The sequence below is a fragment of the Aquarana catesbeiana genome, linkage group LG03, assembly GCF_042186555.1.
Source record: "Aquarana catesbeiana isolate 2022-GZ linkage group LG03, ASM4218655v1, whole genome shotgun sequence".
NCBI lineage: Eukaryota > Metazoa > Chordata > Amphibia > Anura > Ranidae > Aquarana > Aquarana catesbeiana.
Genome location: NC_133326.1, coordinates 720,306,379 through 720,320,308, shown reverse-complemented (window position 1 = coordinate 720,320,308; position 13,930 = coordinate 720,306,379). Strand labels below are relative to the sequence as shown.

Here is a 13,930-nt window from a genome sequence, read left to right as displayed (position 1 = left end):
GGTCCCCATGTAAGAACAGAGGTTGGGGTTTGATTCAAACCTCTTTTTTTCACAGTGCAAATCCGAATGGACATTCTGCATCTCAAAAATCTAAATTCGGGTGCGCATGCGCGGGACCTCCGGAGCGTCACGCTGATCGAGAGCTCCGCACCGCTCCGGCCTTCCAGAGCCTAGCACAGCTGCTTCTTCTGGCAATTCTCAGCAGGAGGACCTGATCCCGCACCCCCACAGTTCCGGGCATCAGCCTAAATGTCCGGTTCCCAGCAGAAAAAAGACGTTAACCTGCAACTGAACTTCGGCCTAACTCCCCCTGTGCTTTCCAAGATGGCGGCCGCAACTTCTCCATGCGGAGACACTGTGAATCAGCAGGGCTCAGTGTGCCCTCCAGCTTTATCCACTCCAGCCACAGCACAAGTGAGTAATCTCCTGGGGGCCCAAAACTACATAGCATCACCTGCTTCTACTGAATCTCTCCTAAGCAGACTGCAGAAAGGCAACCCATACTCTCCCCTTCTCAATTCCCCTGATAGCATTGCAGACTCCCCACAAGCCTGTATTCAATCCTTGCAAGATCAACTCGAAAATGCCCTAGCTAAAATTGAAGATTTGGAGAATAGAAGCAGACGCTATAACTTTCGAGTGCGAGGCATCCCTGAATCTAACACAGATATCCCTGGCACCATCCAAGCTTTAATCAAAGAAATTATCCCAGACATCCTGGATAACAAGCTCGAGTTGGACAGAGCCCACAGAGGGTTACAACCCCCCACCAAGATGGACGCCCTCGGGATATAATGGTTAAACCACACTTTTACGGAGTAAAAGAAGAGGTAATGAAAAGATCCCGTTACAAAGATGACATCACTTTGCTTGGTAATAAGATCCAAATTTTTGCGGATATTTCACCAACCACGATCCAGAAGCGAAGATCACTCAAACCACTTTTGGACATTCTCTCACAAAAAATGATCAAATATAGATAGGCATTCCCTTTTCGTCTGCAATACCATTACAGAGACAAATCCTTCAGCTTCTCGAACTTCCATATGGGTGAACAATTGCTTCTCCACCTTGGGCTTATATCTCAAGACCTGCCTCCACACACCTTAGAGAACCGACCAGCTTCCTCCAAGAGACCTCCTCCAAACAGTCCCATTACCCCACTGTGGGTGAAACAGCAACCGAAGAAACAACGGGAATCCATGCCCCCCAGATGAACTCTGTTGACATTTACTCAACTGGTCTAAATCCCTTTTTTTGATTGTGTAGAGGCGTCTCCTACACACCCACAGTCTTTTTCAAGACCCACTACAATTACTTCCCCTTATTTATCCCTACAACCCCCTCCTTTTTTTTTTTTTATTTATTTATTATTTTTTTTATTTTTTTTTATTATTTTGCCTAAACCTCCCAAAGCAATGGAAGCACTCTATCCCTCCATCGTATGAAGGCCCCAAATGGGTTTACATTAGGTCTCGGGCAGCCCGAGACACTTCATAATCCGCCTAATCGTCTCCCTACCCACCTCCCTTATCCCTATTCCCTTTTCCCTTTCCTTCCATACCTTGCCTCTCCCTCCCCACCTTCTCCCTTTTTTTTTTTTTTTTTTTACCCTTCATTGCAGAATTATTCAGCATGATATGAAGCTGATCCGGTTATAGTTTATACTTTATATGTTTGATTTCCTACTAATATACAAAGTTCATTTACCTTTTGTTAAAGATAATAGTTGGATTACATTCTATGTTCCTCCTGAAAAGGTACAATAAGTAGTTGTCATAGGGAGATTTTTCCCATAATTTCTATTTTCTTTACTTTTACAAACGCTCTGCGGCCGGAGCGGAACCACATGCCACTCCATCTATTGTAACCGAGAGGAATTTTCATCCCTTGGTGACAATAGAACTGCGGCCCTAATTAGGGTTGTTTTTGTTTTTCTGAACCCTTCATTTTCAGGGGTTCAGGGCAGGTTTTTATTCCTGCCAATACAGGATCCAGGGTTCTTTCTACACTGGATTCCGTCTTTCTCAGTTTCTTCTACTCTTTTCTCTCTACCTCTTCTACCTTTTTCCTCCCCCCACCCCCTTTTTTTCCCGCTCAGATGCCTTCGAGGAGAGCTGGCCGGGACCGGTACCCTGTATTCCGAGGTCGACATCACACTCTCAGGAACAATGGACCCAATCCACTAGAGCGGGTAAGAAACAGCTTTTCTTTGACGAATACCCCACACAATGTCCATGGCTGATGAACCTCCCCCACAGTCATTTCTCAAAATAGCGTCCCACAATACACAAGGCTTAAAATCACCAGTAAAAAGGCGCAAAGCCTTTCATAGCTACCACTCCAGTAGGCTGGACATCATACTCATTCAAGAAACACACTTTCCGAAAAGCTTTAATCCATCCTTCTTGCACCGGAATTACCCCACCTTTTACTTAGCTAACGCAGACGACAAAAAAAGAGGGGTAGCTGTCCTCAAAACGCACCCCTTTTTCTTTGTCTCAAACTGTTAAAGACGCAGAGGGAAGATATATCCTGGTAAAAGGCCACATAAATGGTACACTTCTCTCCATTATATCATACTATGCCCCCAATAAGGGACAGGCTTCCTTCTTCTCATCCATGCTTACCGCTCTCTCCCCCCATTTGGAGGGCAAAGTGATCATGGGAGGGGATTCAAACATTGCCTTTGATTATATGCTTGACAAATCGACAGAAAACCGCACTAAACTCAAACGACCTCCCAATCAGAGCCTTCGTATTGCTCAACTTCTAAATTCATTGGAAATGATTGATGTATGGAGAGAATTAAAACCGACGGCCAAAGACTACACTCACTTCTCAGCTCCCCACAGAACTTACGCACGCATAGACCACATCTTTCTACATACCACTGATATACACTTAGCTTCTCGTGCGACGATTAGCGACGTCCCATGGTCTGACCACTCCTTGGTCTCCACCAAACTCTGCGGTTTCCTGCATCCAGCAAGCCCTCCACAATGGCGACTTAATGAAGCCTTACTCTCCAACCCTGTACACTGTTCTATGATCGAAAAAGACATTTTAGAATATTTCCGTCTCAATGACACGCCTGACATTTCTCCAAACTCCTTATGGGGAGCTCATAAAACAGTAATAAGGGGCAACCTTATACAGTTGGTGTGACAGACCTTGCCGGAAAAGAGGCTTTTGGAGGGGACTGAATGCCAGCCTCCTGCAAACCGATTATGGTCCCTGGCATTTGGGGGGACGGTGCTCTTTGTGAGCTGTATGCCTGGGGACCCTGGAGGTGGCGTTACTTTAGATTCAGGTCCATGTCCCCCAAGACACACAGACTCTGGGGACCCTGGATATGCCATTGTGAAAGGAGTCACTAATAGGGGCACAAGGTGAATGAGAACCCCACTATGATCTGTGCTAGTCAGAGACTCAATGCTGTATATATGTGTATATAGAATGTGTACTGTTTGCTGTGCTACTTTGGGGTGGGGCTGTATTCCAATGTTCTATTGTGTTTGTCTGCCTTGGATCACAGGATGTGTATTGCTGTGAGGAAAGAGGGAGGGGGGATTCCTCCAGCAGCCCCCCTGTTAAGACTGTTTACTGATGAGAAGTTAAGCACACCTGACCTGTGTGTCCATTGTTATTGGACAGTTTAACCCGCCCTGTTTTCCAAGGGTGGGGGGGAAATGTTTTGAAGTGGGATCTGTATAACATGTGTTTTTTGAATAAAGATTCATTCCTGCTTGGAACCTGAAGACAGAGCTGTGTCTCGTTTTTGGGGTGGATTATTTGTATGGGTTCCTTGTTTGGCTGATTGGAGTGTTCGGTAGCTGCCTTTGTGTTTGGGTTTGAAATGTCCTAAACGACTTTAACCCCTTTCATACTCGGGGTGTCGTTACAGTTGGCATCACAATTAAAACGAGAAAAACTAACAGATCTTAAAAAGTTACAAAAAAATTTCCAATTCACCTGTAAAAAACATAAACAACACCCCACTTCAGCCTCACAAGCTAAAGTGGATGCTTCCAGGATTGAATTGAACACTGCTCTCACATCAACTGCCGAAAAACACTTAAAATAGGTCAAGGGGAGATTTTATCTCAACTCAGACAAATTTGGCCCTCAGCTCGCCTCAAAACTTTCACCCAGACATAGATACCAAGCCCTACCCAAAATTAAATCCTTATCAGGTTCCTTAACACAAAACCCCAAGACAATTCTGGAGACGTTCCACTCTTTTTATTCAAAACTGTACTCAGGCCCCAACCAGGAGAATACTCATAAACTCAATGAATTTTTTGACAACATCCCCCTCCCCAAAATATCTGACTCCCATCGCTCTATAATGGAAGCCCCTATTTCAATAGAGGAAGTGATGGAGGTAATAAAAGAGATTAAAACAGGTTCAGCCCCTGGCCCAGATGACTTTTCGTCACTTTATTACAAAAAATTTGGAGCTACCCTGTCTCCTTATCTGGTCCGGTTCTTTAATTCCCTCAAGAGGGATTCACCATTAGATTCAACGACTAATTTAGCTTACATTTCAGTCATTCCCAAACCAGGTAAATATCAGAGCCAGGTTAGTAACTACAGACCTATATCCCTCATGAATAACGACCTGAAAATAATGACAAAAATCCTCTCCAATAGGCTAGGCTCCTTTATAGGGATGTACATGCACAGGGACCAAATGGGCTTTATACCGGGGACACACAGTCCGGACCAGATAAGGAGAGCAGTAGATATCATCTCCCTGTTACAATCAAAATGGGATGGTAATCCACCCCAAGAGGGTTACCTGTTATCCATAGATCTACAAAAGGCCTTCGACTCCATCACATGGCCTTATCTTTTCGGAACATTAGAAAAATGGGGGTTTGGGCCCCATTTCATTAGTCTCCTCACAGCTCTATATTCTCAACCTAAAGCCCAGATCAGGATCCAAGGACATCTATCTGATTCCTTCCTTATAACCAAAGGGACTAGACAGGGCTGCCCCTTATCCCCTTTACTCTTTGCCATCGGTATAGAAAATCTAGCTATAGCAATAAGAAATCACCCAGATATCCATGGTGTTAAATGTGGTCAGTCCTCACACAAATGTGCTTTGTTCGCGGACGATGTCCTTCTCTTTATCACTTCCCCCCTCGTTTCCACCCCCAATGTCTTATCACTTCTTAAAAAATTTGGACAGATTTCAGGTCTACAAGTAAATATGGCCAAATCTATAGAAACTTAACATTTCAACCCCCTCACCCGTAGTCGATAACCTTAAAGACCATTTCCCCTTTGTATGGAGCTCTAACTCTATCCCATACCTAGGCATTCAATAACCCCCCTAATAGAACAGCTATACCGCTTTAATTACCCTTCTATGTTCAAAAAACTTAACTCAGATCTTGATCAATGGTCACTACACAAATTGTCATGGTTAGGGCGGCTGAACGCGATCAAAATGACTCTACTCCCACGTATCTTATACCTATTCCGATCTCTTCCCATTCCGGTCCCTAAATCACATATATGTAAAATACAATCTTCAATCATCCCGTTTATCTGGAATAAATCGAACCACAGGATCCCCAAAAAAACACTGTTTAGACCAAGGAAAAGAGGGGGTCTTGGACTGCCCAATCTCTGGTGGTATTACCAGGCAGCGCATCTTAGCCAAATTTCAGCTGTTTACTCTAGAGGCCCAAAGCCGGAATGGATAGAAATGGAAAGGCAAACCATTCCCAATTACACAATAGATTATCTACTTTGGCGCCCCCACAAAACTAGACCACCAATTCTCTCCCCCTCCCTTTCACACTTGTTTAAGTTGTGTGACTCACTGCATAAATTAAACATTCTAACATCTAAATGGCATCCCTTAGCTCACATCTTTAATAATCCCATTTTTCCACCAGGTACAAACATAAAAGCGTTCCAATGGTGGCTTGACAAAGGCCTATATAGAATAGGTCATCTTTGTAACTCTAATGGACCCATCACATTGACCCAATGCAAGTCAAAACTTGAAATGCCCCAATCGGAAAAGTTTCGCTTTTACCAATTGAGACATTTCCTACTCTCCATTCTCCCTCAGGAATCGCTTCCCCTTACTACCACTCCCTATGAACAATGGTGTTCTTCAGCTAAGGACATGAAAGGGGGAATTTCTCTTATATATTCGGCATTAGCCGAACCACAGGAGAAGGCGACTTATATGGTGGCCTGGGAACGTGATGTCGGATTTGAATGGGACCTAGACACTTGGCATACGTACTTCACATCCGCCTTTAAGGGGATTCTAAAAATTTTGACGCGGTGGTACCTAGTACCTACTAGATTAGCTAGATTTTACCCTCAATCATCCCCTCTATGTTTTAGGGGATGTGGTCACCTGGGTACTCTCCTACATATTTTTTGGGAATGCCCACGAACCAGACGCTACTGGAACAAAATCTTCCACCTAATCCGCAAAGTCACCGGCGAGGCGATCCCACAAACCCCAACAGTAGCACTCTTAAATCAAAAAATCCCTAAAATTCCTATATTCGATCAAATTCTAATCCACTATATTCTTATAGGAGCCAAACTTACTATAGCCCGGGCATGGAAACTTCCTAAAGTATCCTTCCATCTAGCCAAACAGAAAGTTTCCCGGATCATGTACCAGGAGAAAATTTCTAACATCATACTAGACAAAACTGAGAAATTTAAACATATATGGGAACCGTGGGCCCGTCACATTGGCATGACCCTCTAACCCCTAACTATACCACAAAACAGTGGCTAAGCTCCCCGGACCGGCTGCTTGGCATTTTGTCCCAGCTCTCCTCGGAGCCCAGGCACTCCTTCCCCCACTCATCCCTCTTAACCCCACCTTCCTTTCTTCCTATCTCTATCTCTTTCTTTTACTTATTTTCTCTATGATACTCTTCTCCTCCACCAAATTATACTGGTGAGATGAGTAGCAGCAGTTATATGATTACAATCATTATCTGCTAAGTTCATGATTGTTGGTTAAATTACAAGATATTATAAATTGCTTTATACACCTTTGATTAAGATCAGTAACTAGCAAAATAGAAATGGGTAATGATAGTTGGTCTTCGAAACACTTATGTCATTACAAGGAGCCCAAATGTATGATATGATATCAGTCTTGATGTATTGTCTAGAACTTACATTTGATTAAGGAACCGGAGGCCTTTGGGCACGGGCACAGCATGAGCCTGAAAAGGGGTGCCTGTGCCTCAGGGCGGAAGGTTATTTATTTTGTATACTGGACAAGGCTTCCTTGTTACCTATGATCATTATTTTTGCATTGAAGTTTGATACATGAATAATTCATGAGCACCATATTTTGTGATACTGCCTGGTGCATTAATTTGTTATATGACTAACATCTGTTTTCTATGGTACGCCCCTGCGTGGGCACAATTTTGTTGATGTCTATTATAATACCTTAATAAACGTTTTAAAACGGAAAAAAAAAAAAAATCTAAATTCAATTCCTGAATATAACCACTCTTTTTTCGTATGGAGTCAATCCAAATCAGTTATCTCCATCCTACAAGGAGGAGAACTTCTGGCGTCAATCGACATCAAAGATGCATACCTCCATATGCCTATTTCCTCGCTCACTAGTAATATCTACTTTTCAAGGTGGAAAATCTTCATTTTCAGTGTGTAGCTCTGCTTTCTGGTCCAGCTACTGCACCTTGAGTGTTTACACAGGTTCTGGCCCCTCTTCTAGCCAGATTAAGGGCCCAAGGTATAACGATTATGGTTTACCTAGTCGATCTGTTCTTGATAGACCAGTCAGTATGACCAAAGCATGGTCACCACATTCAACTACCTGGAATATATAGGTTGGATTCTCAACCTAGGAGAAATCTTCTTTAAAACCATGAAGAAGGCTAAAATACTTGGGTCCGATCATAGGTACACCCAGAAAAGGATATTCTTACCCCAGGCAAAGATCAGCGCTATAAAGGAACTGATTTAGGTGGTCGAAGCAAAATTATTTCTTCCATTCAACTTTGCATGAGGTTGTTGGGAAAGATGGTGGCTTCATTTGAAGCCGTTCCTTATGCTCAGTTCCATTCGAGACTCCTGCAAAACAGTATCCTATCGGCTTGGAACAAAGGGTTCAAGCTCTACATTCTCAATGTGTCTGACTCCAAAGCCTATGGCCACATAACCCTGATTGCGCCCGATCCCGTCTGATCTTGGAGGCTAAGCAGGGTCGGCCCTAGTTAGTAACCGGATGAGAGACCACCTAGAAATACCAGGTGCTGTAGGCTGGGTGCGCCGGAGACTCAGTTTATGGTTAATATCCAAAAATATACTAAGGGGAAAATCCTTCCTTCAGTTACCTGGGAAGTGGTAACAACATATGCCAAATTTTTTTGTTTAGGTTGGGGAACAGTCCTGGAAGAGGCAACTGTCCAAGAGAAGTGGCCCAGATGAGAAATGGCCATGCCCATTAACATTTTAGAAATTCAGGCAGAGCTCTTGATCCTGAGGGCCTGAACATTCAGTTTACGGTATTGTCCTGCCAGGATTCAATCCAACGATGCCACAGCAATGGCCTATATTAATCACCAAGGGGGCACAAGAAGTTGTGCGGCCCAGAGAAAGGTGAATCATATCCTATCTTGGGCAGAAAACAATGTACTTTGCCTATTGGCAGTCTTCATTCTAGGAATAGAAAATTGGCAGGTGGACTACTTGAGTTGCCAGCAGTTGTTCCCGGGAGAATGGTTCCTTCACCCAGATATCTTCCTGTCAATATATCAAAAATGGGGAAACCTAGACATAGATCTGTTTGCGTCCAGGTTCAACAAAGAAATTGACAACTTTGTGTCAAGAACAAAGGATCCGCTAGCATGTGGAACAGATGCTGGCTATTCCCGTGGAATCGGTTCTCACTGATTTATGCATTCCCTTCTAATTTGCCTGCGCCCACGACTTATTCGCAGGATCAAGCAGGAAGGGAAGTCATTGATTCTTGTGGCCCCAGGCAGGGCCCAAGAAATCTTGGTACGCATAGATCATAAAGATGGCAGTAGGGGACCCATGGACCCCACCGCCACAGCCAGACCTTCTTTCGCAAGGTCTGGTATTCCATCCTACTTTACAAACGTTAAATTTAATGTTCTGGCTAGTGAGACCCACACTCTGAAGAAGCGTGGGCTGTCAGGTACAGTAGTTTCTACCATGGTTAATGCAAGGGAGCCGGCCTCCATAATTATTTATTATGGAGTCTGGGAAACATATGTCTCCTGGTGTGAAACAAGGAGTTGCTCCCCAGGAAATAGGTCAAAGGTAGAATCCTTGACTTTCTGCAGATGGGGTGAGAAATAAGGCTGGCCTTGAGTGCTTTCTAAGGACAGGTCTCGGCCTTATCGGTATTATTTCAACGACCACTTGCTTTGCATTCTTTGGTTAGTAACTTTATTCAGGGGGTAACACAGCTTAATCTCCGGTTAGGTAACCCCTGAACCCTTGGGACTTGAATTTAGTTTTGTCGGCATTACAAAACACATTTTTTTTTGGGCCGATACGACATATTCCCTTGGTCCTTTTTTGACAAGGAAACTATTTTTTCTGGTAACCATATCTGCTGCAAGAAGGGTATCAGAATTGGCTGCTCCTTTTTGTAAAGAGCCATATTTTTATTGTTCGCAAGGATAAGGTAGTATTGCGTCCTCATCCTAACTTTTTACCGAAGGTAGTATCAGGTTTTTATCTAAACCAGGATATTGTTCTACCTTCATTTTTCCAGAACACTGTTCTATGGAAGAAAAATCACTACATTCTCTTGATGTGGTGAGAGCAGTCAAAGTCTACTTAAAGGTGACTGCTCAGATTCGGAACACTGATGTTTTGTTCATGTTGCCTGAAGGTCCTAATAGAGGACAGGCAGCATAGAAAGCTACTATTTCTAAATGGTTTTGACAAGTAATTGTTCAAGCTTATGGTTTAAAGAGGTAGTACTACCCTCTCAAATCAAAGCGCACTCCTCTAGGGCTGTTATTGCTTCGTGGGCAGTGCATCACCAAGCCTCCATGGCTCAATTCTGCAAGGCCGCAACTTGGTATTCAATCCATATGTAGCACCCCGCTCCTAATGGGCAGGTACTATCTATGTAAATTAAAGTTGTCTGAAGCTGTAGTTTAGCTCAGACGGATTATGGTAAATTTCCTGGTTTCTGTACCAGTTCAGCTGGGTTTTGTCAGTTTCCACTTGGCCGTGGGTGTCACTGTGGCCCCCGGTAAGTGTTGGAAATGCAACAGGCTGGATGCATTGGGTACCCCTTTTACTCAGAAATAACCCAGTGGGAGTGGTTCACTTGCCATGCATTCTGGGTAAGGGTACTTAAGGTACAGGCGCCAATTGGTCGGGGTTCGCTGTTCCCGACCTGAAGGCCCTCCTGGCCCAGGGTGTGCCGTGGTAGCTCTGCTGTCTCGGGGCCGGCTGGCCCGAGGCTTTGTTACTACAGAAGTAGGCCCAGGAGTTCTGGGGCCTGCTGATCCAGAGGTTGGTCCTGTGCTGTCTTGCCTGCTGGGAGAAGCCGATCGATTGGAGGAGACCAGGGGAGGACTTCTCTAGAGGTGACCGAGCCAAGTATGCTGGTAACTCAGGAGGAGCCTGGAAACCCAATCGGGGGATGCAATCTGAATCATCTAACTCACAGTATCGCCGGCTCGGCTGAAAGAATCTGGTACTGTGCAGCTAAACTTTAAATCTAATCAACGTTCGGTTACACCATCCTGTGGCAGAGGATTGTGTAACGACCGCAAAGATTATCTGTTTTTTTCATCAAGTCTGTGACAGAGACTGTGTTCAAGCATTGCACCCGGCTGCTAGGTCAGAGAGAGAGGCCTATCCGGTGATTGCTATACGCAGTTGAAGAGATCGTTAGTCCTCTGGATAAGCAGAAATACTCTGACTCACAATCTAAGGTACCTGAATCTCCCTTAATCCTCCATCCCTATTCTTTTGGCTTCAAAGAATAAAAGAATTGCAACAAAAGAAACTAAGTGTTTGGTGCAGACATCATTTAATACTCTTTTTTTCCTCCTCATCATTGTGACCCCTGTGACAGACATGAGGTAACGGTAAGCCCAATCTAAACCAGCAGCTCCTTCGGGGGTAAGTGCTACACATACATTTACCAGATTCTATCTGGTGGATGTAAAAAGACATGAGGATTTCACCTTTGGGTGCAGTGTGCTGCAGGCAGCAGTATAAATCCTCTGATCTCTTGTTACCCTACTTTTGTTGTGTTTCCCTCCCCTCAGTTGGCATTGCTCTGGGACATCCCACATAGTAATTACTATGGCTGCTCTGTGTCCCGTGATGTACAATTAAAGAAAATAGGATTTTTATAACAACTTACCTGTAAAATCCTTTTCTTTTGAAGTACATCACGGGACACAGGTCTAGTATACACGTGTATTGCTTTGCTACAAAACTGAGACGCTCCCAGTATGGGAGGGGTTATATAGGGAGGCAACTTCCTGTTTAGGGTGTGCCAGTGTCCATCACCTGAAGGTGGACCATAACCCACATAGTAATTACTATGGTGCTCTGTGTCCCGTGATGTGCTTCAAAAGAAAAGGATTTCACAGGTAAGCTGTTATAAAAATCCTATTTTATTGGGGTTTTATGTGATAGACCAACACAAAGTGGCGCAAAATTGTGAAGTGGAAGGAAAATAATAACTGATTTTAATTTTTTTTTCTCAAATAAACATGTGAAAAGTGTGGCGTGTGTAGCACTAACTCACGGTGGAGCTGCTGGTTTAAGCAGGTCTGTTACCTTCACCTTGCTTCCCTCTGTTTCACCGGCACCGGGTCTAGGGGTTCCGTTGAGTTTACTTCTGGACGACACACGCACCAACACTGGAGTACGTTTTCAATGCTTTATTAAACAAACAAACTTTAGGAAGTAGCAGGAAAGAGGCGGAAAAGGAAACTTTCAGGAGAAACTCAAATATCTTCTTATTGAATCTTAGCGACAAATGTCCTGGTAGAATTCAGATAATTAGGCGGAATACGCTCCCCTTGTGGGACACACTCCTTGCTCGTCTGGATAGGCCTCTCTCACCGGTCTAGCAGCCAGTACGCAGCACAAATCAAAAGTCTCTGCCACAGACTCCTTTGGGGGGTAAATCCATACGATCCTCTGCCACGGGATGTATCAGATTTTCTCTGCAGTGAAAGTCAGTCACAGTGCCTGAACCTTTAAGCCAAACCGGCGACACTATGCTGTATAGTTAATTCTTTTGGATACGTCCTTTGACCGAGTCAACAGGCCCCTCTATAGACCAGCACGCTGCGGGATCTCTCCAAGACGGGTCCTCCCCTGGGATCTCCTCGGCCGTCCAGCTTCGTCACACAGGACCGACAGCTCAGGATCATTCCTTGGCCGCAGTGGTAGGCCCCAGACAAGCCTCTGGACCCACCCCTGCTCCGCTGTATCGCGGGCCTCCCGATCGGAGGGCCACGAGGTAGCTCCTTAACGCATACCTGTCGGCCAGGAGGGCCAGCAGGTGGCTGTAAAACGACCCTAGAACATGGCGTCTGTCCCATAAATACCCCCTACCCAGAATGCAACTTGGAGGACCACCTCCACCGAGCTTGTCTCCGAGACAGAGGAGCATCTATACACTTCGACACGTTGCCTTTCCAACACTGACTAAGGGTCGGTTCACACATGGGCAACACGACTTTAGCGCGACTTTGTACCGCGACTTCAACGCGGCTTCAGCGCGACTTTAGCGCGACTTTAGCGCGACTTCAGCGCGACTTCGGCAAATTACGAGGCGACTTGAAGTCGCCTCCATGACAGGCGACTTTGCCTGTGGCCAATCACCTCTCTGGGAGGGAGGGGGGGAGGGAGGGGTTTTCTCTGCAAAGTCGCTTGACTTTACAGAGAGATCCGACTTGCAGGCGACTTACATTGAGTTGAATGGGTACAAGTTGCCTACAAGTCGGATAGAAGTAGTACAGGAACCTTTTCTGAAGTCGGAGCGACTTCAGTAGTGTCAATTAAGACGCTCCCATTGCCTACCATGTTAATCTAAATACAAAGCGACTTGGGGCGACTTGGGGCGACTTGAGGGCGTACAAGTCGGATCCCAAGTCGCCCCAGTGTGAACCGACCCTTATGGTAACAGCGACACCCAGGGGTCAGCACGGAAACACACACAAGTCAGCCAAGATGGAACAGAGGCGAACTTTTAACCTTCCTAATACACAATTTACTAAATTTACCTAACCTGCAGTAGATTGTAAATCTACCAGCGCTACACGTGCATTTGTATTCAGGCCCCCTTTAGGTCCAAGTCTTTTTTGGGGATGTCTCTACCAGCTTTGCACATCTAGGGAGGGAAATGTTTGCCTATTCTTCTTGGATTTTTTCCGACGGATGTTGGCTCAAACTTGTCTTGCATACACACAGTCACACAAAGTTGTCGGAAAATCCGATGGTTCTAAATGCGGTGACGTAAAACACGTATGTTGGGACTATAAACGGGGCAGTAGCCAATAGCTTTCGTCTCTTAATTTATTCTGAACATGCGTGGCTCTTTGTGCGTCGGATTTGTGTACACACGATCGGAATTTCCAACAACGGATTTTGTTGTCGGAAAATTTTATAGCCTGCTCTCAAACTTTGTGTGTCGGAAATTCCGATGGAAAATGTGTGATGGAGCGTACACACGGTCGGAATTTCCGACAACAAGGTCCTATCACACATTTTCCATCGGAAAATCCGACCGTGTGTACGGGGCATAAGAGGAAGATTCAAGAGATACAAAAGCAAATAACTGTGGGGGCTGATGGAGAAAATAAAAGTACAGTTGTCAGGTGGGGGCAGGGTAGGCCTCTCTGGAGATAAGGGTTTACAGGGATCATCTAAAAGT

General features: G+C 44.9%; 1 protein-coding gene and 1 pseudogene across 2 annotated transcripts in view; one reads left to right on the top strand and one right to left on the bottom strand.

The window, feature by feature from the left end:
- LOC141133718 (uncharacterized) overlaps nt 1–13,930 on the bottom strand; it is a 186,363-nt gene that overhangs the window by 120,647 nt on the left and 51,786 nt on the right. The window lies entirely within an intron of this gene.
- LOC141135103 (5S ribosomal RNA) lies at nt 8,182–8,300 on the top strand (annotated as a pseudogene).